Source organism: Gorilla gorilla, chromosome 8 (genome assembly GCF_029281585.2).
Source record: "Gorilla gorilla gorilla isolate KB3781 chromosome 8, NHGRI_mGorGor1-v2.1_pri, whole genome shotgun sequence".
Lineage (NCBI taxonomy): Eukaryota > Metazoa > Chordata > Mammalia > Primates > Hominidae > Gorilla > Gorilla gorilla.
In genome coordinates this window covers 9832844-9847132 of record NC_073232.2, presented here as the reverse complement: position 1 = coordinate 9847132, position 14289 = coordinate 9832844, and the positions used below count along the sequence as shown (strand labels likewise).

The window sequence follows — 14289 nt, the reverse complement described above, 5'->3', positions numbered from 1 at the left end:
GTAAAATAAGGTGTATTTTATCACCACTTATAACACTGTTAAATGGCATTTAATTATTAAGGAAGGTAATTTGCAGGTTCAGATAATAAGACTTTAGGGAATGCCTCCAGGGCTGTATTAATAACTTGAGGAAGACATTTTTATAACTATAGGTTGAGTATCCCTTATTTGAAATGCTTGAGGCCAGAAGTGTTTTATATTTCAGTTATTTTTGGAGTTTGGGATATTTGCATATACATAATGAGGTATTTTGGGGATGGGATCCGAGTCTAAACACAGAATTGTTTCGTATACACCTTATACACATAGCCTGAAGGTACTTTTATACAATGTTTTAAATAAATTTAGCATGAAATGAGGTCTGTACATTGAACCATCAGAAAGCAAAGATGTCACCATCCCAGCCACCCATGTGGACAGTCTGGTTGCTTAATGCCACCATCGTGCCTGGTTCTGGATTTATATGCTACCAAGTGGCAGTCATCTTCTTACCCTTGCTCACATGGGAGTACTCAGCAGTAAAGAACATGACAAAGCATTAATACAGTGAGGAAATGATGTGCTCAGGTAACTAACCAGCCCAGTAACATCGCCACAGTACCTTGATCAGCCGTCAGATAACAGCAGCAGCAGACTTTTCAGTCTCCACCTATGATGCTGTGTTGTGATTAAAAGGTCACTGTACACTGTGTTTTATGTATTTTTATTTTATTTTATTTTATTTATTTTTATTTTATTTTTATTTTTATTTTTATTTTTATTTTGAGACAGTCTTCCTCTGTTGCCCAGGCTGGAGCGCAGTGGCATGATCTCGGCTTAATGCCCCCTCCACCCTCCGCCCCCCAGGCTCAAGTGAGCCTCTTGATTTAGCCTCCCAAGTTCCTGGGACTACAGACACATGTCACCACACTTGACTAATTTTTGTATTTTTTATAGAGACAGGGTTTCACTGTGTTGCCCAGGCTGGTCTCAATCTCCTGAGCTCAAGTGATCTCCCTTTCTTGGCCTCCCAAAGTGCTGGGATTACAGGTGTGAGCCACTGCACCCGGCCTATTTTATTTATCTTTTAGGGGACAGAGTGTCGCTATGCTGCCCATATTGGTTTTGAACTCCTGAGCTCAAGTAATCCTTTTGCCTCAGCTTCCTAAGTAGCTAGGACTACAGGTATGCATCATTGTGCTTGGATTGTGTTTAATTTTCGTAGGTGAGAAGAAACATCAGAATTTTTCACTTGTGATGTCATGTTGGTGCTCAAAAAGTTTTAGATTTTGGAGGATTTCAGATTTCAGATTTTCAGATTAGTGCTGCTCAGCTTGTATTCTGTCAGTGTTGAGTGTCAAGGTTTTTTTTAACAAAATCAATTTATGTATCATTTCATGGTTCTCTTACTCATTGTTAGGGACAAATATGCCTTCCCATTTGAGCTGCACAGGATTAAAGCAGCTCTGAGCTGCTTCCCAGCTCTGATATTTTGCCATTCTAAAAAATGAGTTTACTCACCACTTCCCCATCTTACTCTTTGAATATTATGTATTTTCAATTGAAAACTGTAGTTTTGTGATGATGAATTGGAAAGCTCAATAGAACATGATCTGTATTCCTTGAAGAAATGCAGGATCCATTGGAAATAAGGTGGAGAGAGACCTTTTCCACCCATCAGAGTGAAGCGGTGTACTCTACAAGGTGCATTCCTGACGAGGAAGGCCCTGTGTGCTGTGCTGCCAATTCTGGCTTTTCCTCGGTTCAGGTGTATGCCCATGCTGCTACGTTTGTCCATCAGCATTTTTGTTTTGTTTTGTTTTCAGATGTAAATGAGAGGAAGCAAAGATTTTTATGGAGACTATCAATAATCTCAAGAAAATACATATTCAAAATGGAATTAAAGCCGTGCAGTAAGATAAGTTTATATATGCAATTCCTTAAGGTAAAAGTAAATTATAAAAGATTGAATCAGGCAGTTCTGCTCTTTGTCCAAAAGGTAAGATTGCATGTGAAACATCAACAGGAAGTTGCCTTTTCCTCCTCTGGACTCTGGGTATACTTTGTTTGCCATCTGCGAGATCAGTCCATGGCTGAGAGATGGCATAAGTGAGCCTGAGTGCAGCAGTGAGCAGGTGGGTCTGAAGGATGTGGAAGAGTGGAAGTAGGGGACGCTTGCAAGTCAGGAGAGGCTTCCTGGGCATCCAGCACACATCCTGCCAGGTTAGGTTGAATCTTGTTTGTCCAGGTTGACATTCTGAACATGAGAAGTAATTTCTAATGGAATAAAATGCTGATGGACAGAAAAATGGAGGTTAGAATATATTCTAAACAGACTAAAGAGACAACTAGCTTTTCAACCAGCTAATTTAACATCTATATTAAAAAGATTTTATGCCAGGCACAGTGGCTCACACCGGTAATCCCAGCATTTTTGAGGCCGAGGTGGGTGGATCACTTGAGGTCAGGTTGAGACCAGCCTGGCCAATATGGTGAAACCCTGTCTCTACTAAAAATACAAAAACTAACTGAGTGTGGTGGTGCACATCTGCAATCCTAGGTATTTGGGAGGCTGAGGCAGGAGAATCACTTGAACCTGGGATGTGGAGGTTGCAGTGAGCTGAGATGGCACCACTGCACTTCAGCCTGGGCAACAGTGAGACTCTATCTCAAAATTAAAAAAAAAAAAAAAAAGATTTTATGTTTCTGCTTCAACTTGAGGTTAAATGAAGTGAACGTGCTGCAGCTGTGCCCTGCTTAGACTGCAGATTTTGGTTTTGATGCTTCCTGGTAGTCCAGTATTTGACAAAGGAAGCTGTGTGAATTAGCTAAGCTTGTGTCCTAAAAAGATACTCCTAATGTAGTTGTCAACTTTTCCATTTGCTTTTCCCTTTGTGAAAGTGTGTGAAAAGGTGTGGAAACCCTTCCTAAGAAGCTCTTTACTGGAAAAGGTGTAGCACGGGATAAAAGCAAGAAGTGGTACTCCAAGGGCCGCACTGCTGCAGCTTAGGGCTTGTGCAAAACAATGTTATGTGCATTTGGTTCAGATACTTTATTTCAGCCTCTTTATAACCAAGTATTAGAGTGGTGGTTTTTGAGTTCGTCAAAGGTTTAATGAGTACAATGCTCTCCTAGCCAGAGGGTTAATGAGATGATCTAAACTCCAATTTCGGTGGTTGTTTTGTATTATGTTTTAGTAAGAATCCTAGCTAAAATGGTCTTTTCAAAAGATTGTACTCTCCAGAAGATAATGTCGTAGACCCAGTCACAGGCCTTAACGGTGGAGGGGACCGTTGTCCTTTTTTTGTGTGTCGACTTAGTAGACACGTTCTAAATTTAAAAACGGGAAGATTTTGAAAGTGTATTATTTGGTGGTCTTCTCATGTAGGTACTTTTTCAATCAGATCTTGCTAACAAATAAGTTTTTGTGTCTTGTGTCTGATTATGTCCTCCTTAGGAGGAGAGCCAACTCAAACTATAAATAAAACTCACATTTTCTCACTGCTGTTTTTTTCAATAGAAGCGCCGATGTACACATATAAACGACATTTTACAAAATTAGTCTTGAAATTTATTGGCAACATCTCCTTAGGAATGCTCCAGTGCTGAGTGCCAGTTTAAATGTATAAACAACTACTCAACTGAGATTGGACACATTTCTTTTATCCGTCAGTATCTTTGAGTGACACATTTACTATAAGAACATGAAACGAAAAGAATGGAATATCATAGAGATACTGAATCTTGAAAAAAACAAAAGACTAAAATAACAGTTTTGTTGGAAGCAGCAGTCTGTTGCTCTGTAAATGTTCCCACTATTCAAGCTTACAGATTCACTTGAGTATATGATCTGTATAAGGTACATGGAGGGAGCATAAAATAATCTGCCCTAAGGTGCTCTCAAATTATTCTATTGTAAGATAAGAATGTGCATTTCAAATATTACAGAGTGGTGCTGGCAGCTGTGAGATAAACCATATCATCCAACTAACAGCACAAGGCAGATGGATGAGGAACTAGAATTCCTATTGTATTTTATTTTCTGCACTTCTCTATTTAGATATGCGTGTGGGAATCATAATGAAAATTTCAGTTAAGAAATATATCCTTCTGCTGGGTACGGTGGCTCACTCCTGTAATCCCAGCACTTTGGGAGGCCGAGGCGGGTGGATCAGGAGGTCAGGAGTACGAAACCAGCCTGGCCAACATGGTGAAACCTCGTCTCTACTAACAATACAAAAAATTAGCCGGGTGTGGTGGCAGGCGCCTGTAATCTCAGCTACTCATGAGGCTGAGGCAGGAGAATCGCTTGAACCCAGGAGGCAGAGGTTGCAGTTAGCCGAGATTGTGCCATTGCACTCCAGCCTGGGCAAAAAGAGCAAGACTCCGTCTCAAAAAAAAAAAAAAAAAAAAGAGGCCAGGCGCTGGTGGCTCACACCTGCTGTAATCCCAGCACTTTGGGAGGCTGAGGCAGGCAGATCATGAGGTCAGGAGTTTGAGACCAGCCTGGCCAGTGTGGTGAAACACTGTCTCTCTAAACATACAAAAATTAGCCAAGCGTGGTGGCGTGCACCTGTAGTCCCAGCTACTTGAGAGGCTGAGGCAGGAGAATCGCTTGAACTCGGGAGGCGGGGGTTACAGTGAGCTGAGATTGTGCCACTGCACTCCAGCCTGGGCAACAGAGTGAGACTGCTTCTCAAAAAAAAAAAAAAAAAAAAGGAAATATATCCTTTTTTAGCTGGGCTTTGTGGCATGCTCCTATAGTTCCAGCTACCTGGGGAGCTGAAGCAGGAGGATCACTTGGACCCAGAAGGTCGAGGCTGCAATGAATTGAGATCGGGCCACTGCACTCCAGCATGGGTGAAAAAGTGAGACCCTACCTCAAAAAAAAAAAAAAAAAAAAGACATCCTTCTTTCCGATCCTAGAATGCTATGACTGTGCTTTTTATTATTATCATTTTTTTATTTTTATTTTTTGAGACGGAGTTTTGTTCTTGTTGCCCAGGCTGGAGTGCAGTGGCGCGATCTTGGCTCACTGCAACCTCCCCCTCCCAGGTTCAAGCAATTCTCCTGCCTCAGCCTCCCCAGTAGCTGAGATTACAGGCACATGCCACCATTCTTGGCTAAGTTTTGTATTTTTTAGGAGAGACGGGGTTTCATCATGTTGGCCAGGCTTGTCTCAAACTCCTGACCTCAGATGATCCACCCGCCTCGGCCTCCCAAAGTGGTGGGATTACAGGTGTGAGCCACTGTGCCTGGCCATGATTGTGCTTCTGATGATTTGATTTAGCTTCTGTGATCATTTTTTTTTTTTTTCTGATCAATTTATGTAGCTTCAAAGGGATCAAAGTCTGGGTGGTAAACTGTTTTCTACAAATTCTGTTTGGACATTGAAAGTAACACATTTTGATTTTTTCTAATTGATTCCCAAGGAGATTATATAGTACTTAATTAAGGCAATCTCTAAAGTTCTTAACAGCCCTTTTTCCTTATTTAGGTAAATTTTTGTTTACTTATCTAGTTGAACATTCATTTACTGATTTTTGTAAAATGGTCTGTAAAATAAAATTATGTTGGAGTTCTTGGAACACATGTCTGTCTAGGAGCATCTTGTGCTGTCCATCTCTGTTCATGCGTCATCCCTTAACTCATTGTTCCTAATCATAGACACTTAGAGTTAGAAGGTAACTTAGCAAACTTTACAAATAAAGAAATGGAGTACTTAGACAACACTGTAGTAAAACTGCATATATTTGAATGTTACTAACAAAAGGAAGATGATCAAGGTAAGTTGTAATATATCATTGGTGGGATATGTATTTCTGTCCTGTTCTCAGTGTCACTGTGTGCTGTAGATAAGAAGATAAAACACAGGGATACCTGTGTTCCAGGAGAAGGCAATAGAATGTGCAGAACATGGCAAATAGAACAGGGAGTAATCTGTTGTGAGTAGGGAGTTCCTGACTTCAGAATAATGTTTTTAGATTCAGGAGAGAGGTTTTATATTTGGCTCCCATACAGCACACTCTCATGGGAAATGTCTGTTCTAAGGTCAACCCATAATGCAAAAATCATCAATATACTTGAAGATCCCCGTGTAAGGTACAATGTATTTAATATTATCACTGATACAATTGATCCAATACCAGTTTTAGTCTGGCATTGAATCAAATCACTGTTTTTGTTGTATAAAAAGAGAAGTATTTAGCTTATATTTAAGTACCATATTGTAAGAAAAAAGATGCCTATCTTTACATGCTAAAATCATGATCTGTACATTGGTGCAGTGAATATTACTGTAAAAGGGAAGAAGGAATGAAGACGAGCTAAGGAAACTGTAGATGCACTTCTCTGAGGTCATGTTACGATGTGACATTCACCCACATGCAGGGATTGATAGAGTGAATTGCCTGTTAAATGATCTCCAGGCACATATAGTTGAATAGCAAAATTATATGTGCATTAATATAGCCTCACTGAACTTGGTAGCTTTGTGACCTTAAATTATCCCTGATCTTAATTTCCTGCTGTGCTAAATAGGCATGGAACCTAATTAACAGAATTAAGTTTATTTGGTAACGTGGAGAAAGCACTTAGAATAATCCTTACCAAACTCATTCTTTTTCTTTCCAGGTTTCTGATTCAGAGACAAATAATTTGTGTTTTCACATTACACTTTCGTACCAGAAAAGAATTACCTGCTGTTTAGGAAATGCCTCTTTATTTTGATTTTCTTAGAAATTATCAAGTTCTGAAATTATGATTTTTGCTATTACTTGAAAATCCAATGAGTTATGCCAGACAAACGTACAAAAGGGAGGGTCTTAACCTAGTAGTTTATTATTTGGGTTGTTTCTACTTCTTGGCTATTACGAATAATGTTGCTTTGAAAATTCACATATAGGTTTTCAGGCAGATACATGTTTTCAGTTATCTGGGATATATCCCTAGGAGTAGAATGACTAGATCATATGGTAACTCGGTGTTTAACATATTGAGAAACTGCCAGACTGCTTCCTATAGTGGCTGCTCTGTTTTACATTTGTACCAGCAGTGTGTGAAGATTGTAGTTTCTGTATGTACTTGCCACACTTGATATTACCTATCTTTCTGATAATAGTCATCCAAGTGGATGCAAAGTAGTATTTTTGTTTTAATTTTCTGTATTTACTTCATTTTATTTATTTTCATTTCAAAGTGGTATTTTGTGTTTTGATTTGTATTTCCCTCATGACAAATGATGTGGACGATCTTTTCATGTGCTTGGTGGCCATTTGTATATCTTCTTTGGGAAAATGTTCGCTCGGATCATTTGCCAATTTTTTTTTTTTTTTTTCTTTTGAGATGGAGCCTCGCTTTGTCGCCCAGGCTGGAGTGCAGTGGCGTGATCTTGGCTCACTGCAACCTCCGCCTCCCAGGTTCAAGTGATTCTCTTGCCTCAGCCTCCCAAGTAACTGAGATTATAGGTGCCCACTACCATGCCTGCCTAATTTTTGCATTTTAAGTAGAGACAGGGTCTCACCATGTTGGCCAGGCTGGTCTCGAACTCCTGACCTCAAATAATCTGCCTGCTTCGGCCTCCGAAAGTGCTGGGATTACAGATGTGAGCCACCGCGCTGGGCTCTCATTTGCCAATTTTTAAGTTGGGTTATTTGTTTCATTATTATTATAAGTTTTAGGAATTGTTTATATATTCTAGATATATGTTCCGTATTAGATATATGATTTGCAAATGTTTTTTCCCATTCTTTGGGTTATCTTTTCACTTTCTTGATAGTGTGCTTTGAAGGGCAAAAGTTTTTCGTTTTGATGAAATCCAGTGTATTTTTTCTTCCTGTTTATACTTTTAGTGTCATAATTAATAAACCATTGCCTAATACAAGTTTATGAAGATTTACTGCTGTTTTCTTCCAAGTCATATGGTTTTAGCTTTTACATTTAGTTCTTTGGTTCATTTTGCCTTAATTTTTGTGTATGTTGAGGTAGGAGCCCAGCTTCATTATTTTCATGTTGACGTTTAGTTGTCCCAGCACCATTTGTTGACAAGATTGTTCTTTTCCCCTCAACTGGTCTTGACACCTTTGTGGAAAATCAGTTGTCTATAAATGTAAGGGTTTCTTTCTGGACTCTCGTTTCTATTGTATTGATCTGTTTGTCTGGTCTATGCCAGTACCATGCTGGCTTGATTACTGTAGCTTTGTAGTAAGATTTGAAATTAGGAAGTGTGTGAGTCTTTCAATTTTATTCTTTCTCAAGATTGCTTTGGCTATTTTGGGTCCCTTGCATTTCCATAGGAATTTTAGGATCAGCTCAGCAATTTCTGCACAAAAAAAAAAAATTCTACCACAAAAGTGAATTTTGATAGGGATTATATTGAATCTGTAGCTTAATTTGGGGTTTGTTGGCATTGTAAAAATACCATGTCTTCCCATCTGTAAACATGGGATGTCTTCCTGTTTATAAACATGGATGTCTTTCCATCCATGAACATGGGCATCTGTCCTTGAGAACTGGGTTTTAAGGGTTTGTATTAGTGGAGTGGTTCTCAAGCTTTTGGTCTAAGGACCTCTTTATGCTGTTAAACATTACTGAAGATGCCTAAAAGCTTGAGTTTATTATATGGTTTGTCTCCATCTGTGGTTTATCTCTGTCTGTATTTACTATGTTAAGTATCAAGAATCAATTAATATTAGAAATATACATTTTTAATAATAACAAACCCATTAGGTAATATAAATAACATTGTTTATGACAGGTAGCAGTATTTTCCAAAAGAAAAAATAATTCAGTGGGAAGAGTGGCATTGTTTTTTCATGTTTTGTAAATCTCTTTAATGTCTGACTTAATAGAATCTTGGCTGGATTCTTATCTGCTTTTGCATTTCATCTCTTAGTACTGTGTTATTTTGGTTGAAGTGTGTGAAGGAAATCTGGCCTCAGGTAATTTATTTTATTATTTTGGTAGTCATTTCATATAAATGAATATTGAATATTCTTTGATGCTATACCAAAACTCCATTGTGGTTTTGTGAGGAGAGAATAAGAGCGAAAAAAGCAAAGAACATCTTTGCATTATTTTGAGAATTGTTTGACTTTGTGGCCCCACTGGAAGTGTTTCTGGGACTCTGGACTATGCCTACACCACACATTGAGAGAACCATTATCTTAGTGAACAGGACTGAGCAGTGTAGTTTCACAAGAAAATTTGCTCACTGAATTGCACTTGATTAATCTGTATTGAAAAACAACTGCAAAGTGACTTAGATGCTTCTCCTGCATGGGCAGCTTCTTCTGCGTGGGCAGCAGTGCCCTTTCTGTGGGAAAGATGGCAGGGGACCTTGGACTCAGCAACTGATGGAATCAGCAAGCCGGATGTTTTATGAAGACGTGTAATAAAAATAATATGTTATTTAAAAATCTGAGACTCTGGGAGATGAAGTAAATAAGTTAATCACACATTGTTAGTCTTTTGGCATATTTTCTTCTAGTTTCTTGTTCTTACGTACTTACAAAATTTGAATTTTTATAAATATATTCCAACTTTAGTATCTACAGTTTTGTCTTTTTTTAAAATCTTTATGCAGTTTTTGTGAGTATTTTAAGTAATTGTAACATACTGCATTCGTTTCTACTTTTCTTTTTTTTTTTTTTTTTTGAGATGGAGTCTTGCTCTGTTGCCCAGGCTGGAGTATAGTGGTGCGCTTTCAGCTCACTGCAATCTCCACCTCCTGGATTCAAGTGATTCTCATGCTTCAGCCTCCCGAGTAGCTGGGAATTTTTGTATTTATTTTAGTAGACACATGGTTTCACCAGCCTGGTTAGGCAGGTTGGACTTGACCTGACTTCATGTGATCTCCCTACCTTGTCTCCCAAAGTGTTGGGATTACAGGCATGAGCCTACTTTCTGCGTTTTTATTTCCATGGGTTTTTTTTTTTTTCCTAAGCTGCTGTGAACATTGTTAATAAGTTTGTTTACACATTTAGTATTATTTCATTAATACAAATGTTAAATGGAAATAAGCGTATGAACTCTTAAGTGTGTACTGATAATATATCCAAGTTAGGTTTTCTTTTACTTATTATTGTGGACAATTTTATTTATTTTTTATTTTATTTTATTTTACGTTATTTTATTTTATTTTTTGAGACTGAGTCTCACTCTGTTGCCCAGGCTGGAGTGGAGTGGTGCGATCTTGGCTCACTGCACCCTCTGCCTCCCGGATTCAAGCAGTTCTCCTGCCTTAGCCTCTCGAGTAGCTGGGACTACAGGTGCACGCCGCCATGCGCAGCTAATTTTTTGTATTTTAGTAGAGACAGGGTTTCACTGTGTTGCCCGAGGCTGGTCGCAAACTCCTGAGCTCAGGCAGTCCGCCCGCCTTGGCCTCCCAAAGTGCTGGGATTACAGATGTGAGCCACCATGCCTGGCTTATTGTGGACAGTTTTAAACACATAGAAGTAGAGAGGATACTATAGTGATCTTCAGTTTACCAGTCATCTAGCTTTAGCTACCATCAGCTTGCCGCCATTCATATATTTTTGTTTCTTCTCTTCCCTTAAACTTACCAAAAAAAATTGGCATATTCTAAAGCAAATTCCAGACATATATCTTTATTCATGAGTCTTTTAGTTTCTAGCTGTTATAAAGAAGATCTTTTAAAATAAATATAACAATACTATGGTTGGAACTCAATAAAATTAATAGTAATTTTATCATGTCTTTATTACCTAGGCAACTTTAAAAGTTTTTCTATGTCAAAAAGTTTTCTGTGTCTTTATTACCTAGGCAACCTTAAAAGTTTTTCTATGTCATTTTAAACCTAATTTATTTGACTCAGGATCCAAACACAGTTCTTACATCACATTGGATTATTTTGGTTAAGGCTTTTTAATTCTGTGGCAATAAAAATAGCTCTCCTTTTAAATATCTTTTATTTGCTATAGAAATGAGGTCGTCTCTCTTGCCTACATTTTGGATTTAGATGATGGCTTTGTGCTGGTGTGATTTAACATGTATTTCCCTAGAATTCCCTTTAAATTGGGAATAAGATCTAGAGGTATGATTAAATACAGGCTCTTATTTTGGCACGACTACTTTGTGGATGGTAGTCTTTGATCATGTCAAAAATATAATGCCTAGAGGCCCAGTTTTAATGATAATACTGAAAAGTAGCTTCAGTCAATGTCTCACTTAACCATTTGGAAACCTCTCATCACGTTCTTCACTTGATAATTTCAGCAGACATCAGTGATTATTGACTTTATTATTGTATTAGATATTGGGATATTTTGATTTTTCCGATCCTGTCATTCACTCCCCATTGACTGTGGTTCTCGCCCTGATCAGCTTTTTGGTTATTCAGAAATGCAGTTCATCGAGGAACAGCAGCTTGAAATAACTGTTGTCCTTTAGTGATCTTGGGAATAATAAGTGGGTGTCCTGTAGTCCCAAGGCGAGCACTGTGGTGGTGGTGGTAGCTCTCATGATTGCTGCCGACTTGTTTTCCGTTCATTCTTCCTGATCCTGATGTGGCTCCGTGCATGGCTATTGGGAATCCCTCCCTTACTTTGCTGTGGCCTCTGTGTCTTCCTGATGGGACCAGTTGTCTTCATGGCTTCCTGCTTCATGGTAAGATGTCCCAGGCTCATCTCAAATTGAGGAACATTCTACAAAGTAATTAACTAGTACTCTGGAAAAGCGTAGATGAATAAGGCAAGACTGAGGAACTGCTGCAGTTTAAAGGAGACTCAACGGAAGGACAGCTAAGTACAGCATGAGGTCCAAGATCAGAGCCCAGAATAGGAAAAGGATAGCAGTGGTAATAGTGGTGTATCGCAAAGGAAGCCTGTACTGTAGTTTAAAAAGTTACACTTCCAATTTTAAAAAATGACTGCGTGGAGTTTACTTAGCTTCTTTAATTTTGTATTCATATCTCCTTTTATGTTGAAAATCTGTGTACCTAACATTAAGGAAATTCTTATCAACTTTATCCTGTTCAGTGTGAATATGTGTAGGCATGTATATATACAATATGTAAAATAAAATAGCTTCAAAATAATAATACCAACATTTACCTCAAAGAACAAGCCTACTGAGTACATTTTAAGATTTCTTGATGTGGCCAGGCACAGTGGCTCACTCCTGTAATCCCAGCACTTTGGGAGGCCGAGGTGGGTGGATCACATGAGGTCAGGACTTCAAGACCAGCCTGACCAACATGACAAAATCCCATCTCTACTGGGAAAAAAAAAAAAGAAAAAAAAGGGTATGGTGTTGCACACCTGTAATCCCAGCTATTCAGGAGGCTGAGGCATGAGAATTGCCTGAGCCCGGGAGGCAGAGGTTGCAGTGAGCTGAGATTGTGCCATTGCACTCCAGCCTGGGCGACAGAGCAAGACTCTGTATAAAAAAAAAAAAAAAATTTTCTCTTGGTGAATTTGTAGGGTTTTGTGTGTAAATAGCTGTGCTTTAAATTAACAATAATTTTGCTGGGCGCGGTGGCTCACGCCTGTAATCCCAACACTTTGGGAGGCCGAGGTGGGCGGATCACAAGGTCAGGAGATCGAGACCATCCTGGCTAACACGGTGAAACCGCGTCTCTACTAACAATACAAAAAATTAGCTGGGCGTGGTGGCCGGCGCCTGTAGTCCCAGCTACTCGGGAGGCTGAGGCAGGAGAATGGCGTGAACCTGGGAGGTGGAGCTTGCAGTGAGCCGAGATTGCACCACTGCACTCCAGCCTGGGCAACAGAGCGATACTCTATCTCAAAAAAAAAAAAAAAAATTAACGATAATTTTTCTCTAAATCATTATGTCACCAACCTGACATATAGTTGTTTATTTGAGGTGGTGTTGTATTTTTAAGATTGTCTTGTGTGTCTAGAAAGACCATAATAACTGTTCAATCATGCAGTAAACATTTCTGGTGTACATGAAAAGAAATTTTTAGAAACTGATTTAAGAGAGTTATGGTCTCCCAAGTGTTGAACAAGGTTGATAAAACTTCTTTTTTAGACTGTAGCTTTGACAGATGAGGTTAAAAATGTGTTACTAGCGTAGAGGCCACAGATAGGAAGGGAGAACACTTGGACTTATCCTCTCTGCTTTTTACATAAAGAGACATTAAATAAAATCCTCCTGTCCAATTCAGTAAGGCCTGCGAGTGGTGTAAGGCACAGGCGAGTGCGGAGCCTGCCTTCAACTCCTTGGTCGGCTGTGTGGAAGTACTTTGCTTTGGCTGGAGGATTCTTTTCTCCCCTTGAATATTTCCCTTTACAATCTAGAGATCTGCTTTTAGGCCATGCCGGGAGGCAATAGTTGATATATTTTAAATCTCAAAATATTTTAGGTCTCTTGAACCAGTAACAAAATATTTGTTATTTATTGAAACAGCTGTCAATACTTGTATCATTCTTTAAATCTCATTTTAGATTCACACATTAGGTAAATTAAAAAAGCATTAAAATGATACGTTATTAACTTTAAATGAGGTGACTATCAGTAATCCCTTCTGTTGGAAAACTTTATAAGCCTTTTTTGAAAAACTATCAGATTAGTAATTAAGAGATACATTGGTGTAAAGGTTACTTTTTTTAATAGGATGCAGAGTGTTCAAATCGGGATCACTGTGTTGTGCTGAGACTGTGGCATGGTTACTTTTTTAACCTTTTATTATAGAAAATTTCAAATGTACAGAGATAGACAGAATAGTATAGTGAACTTCCTTCTCTCAGGTGGAAGAATAACGATGAACCTCAGGGTCTCTGCCCCACACAGTACTTTGAGGAAGATTTCACACATTGTGTTATTTTCCCTGTAAATATTTCAATATACATGTCTAAAAGATAGGGTTTCCTTTTTATTAAACATAACCACATCATTATCACATCTGAGAAACTAGAATCATTTTTTAGTATTATCAGTTGTCGTTTTACTGTTGTTTCTCTGATTATCGTTTTTCTTTTTTAGTAGTTGGTTTGTTTCCCTTATCCAAGTAAAGCCATAGTCTGACTGACCAGCCTGTGTCTTACGTCTCCTTTTGTGTTGAAGAAGCCAGTTGTTCCGAAACTTCCCACTGTGTGGAATCCCTTGGTGGTCCCCTGGCTCTTGTATTTGCGGTTAGTTCATAATAACATTTAGGGTCATGATCACATGTTGGTTTTTGTTATCTTTTTTTTTTTTTTGGCAAGACCACTTCATATATGGTATTGTTGGTATTTCCATCAGGAGGTATATAAATTCCAATTGTCTAAAAAAATACAGGTATTAAATAAAGTGTTATTTTAGTTGATTTTTATTTTTCCCTTTGGCTAT

The 14289-nt window shown here is 38.6% G+C and overlaps 1 protein-coding gene across 3 annotated transcripts in view; it reads left to right on the top strand.

Annotated features, from left to right (window-relative positions):
- Positions 1-14289, top strand: part of LARP4B (La ribonucleoprotein 4B) — a 124442-nt gene that overhangs the window by 26252 nt on the left and 83901 nt on the right. Inside the window, exon 2 of one of the 3 annotated variants that reach the window (XM_063709836.1) lies at positions 1806-1892. The exons of the other annotated variants lie outside the window; for them this stretch is intronic. The gene's annotated coding sequence lies outside the window, so the exon portion shown is untranslated. The remainder of the gene's footprint in view (positions 1-1805; positions 1893-14289) is intronic. 3 annotated transcript variants of the gene reach the window in all.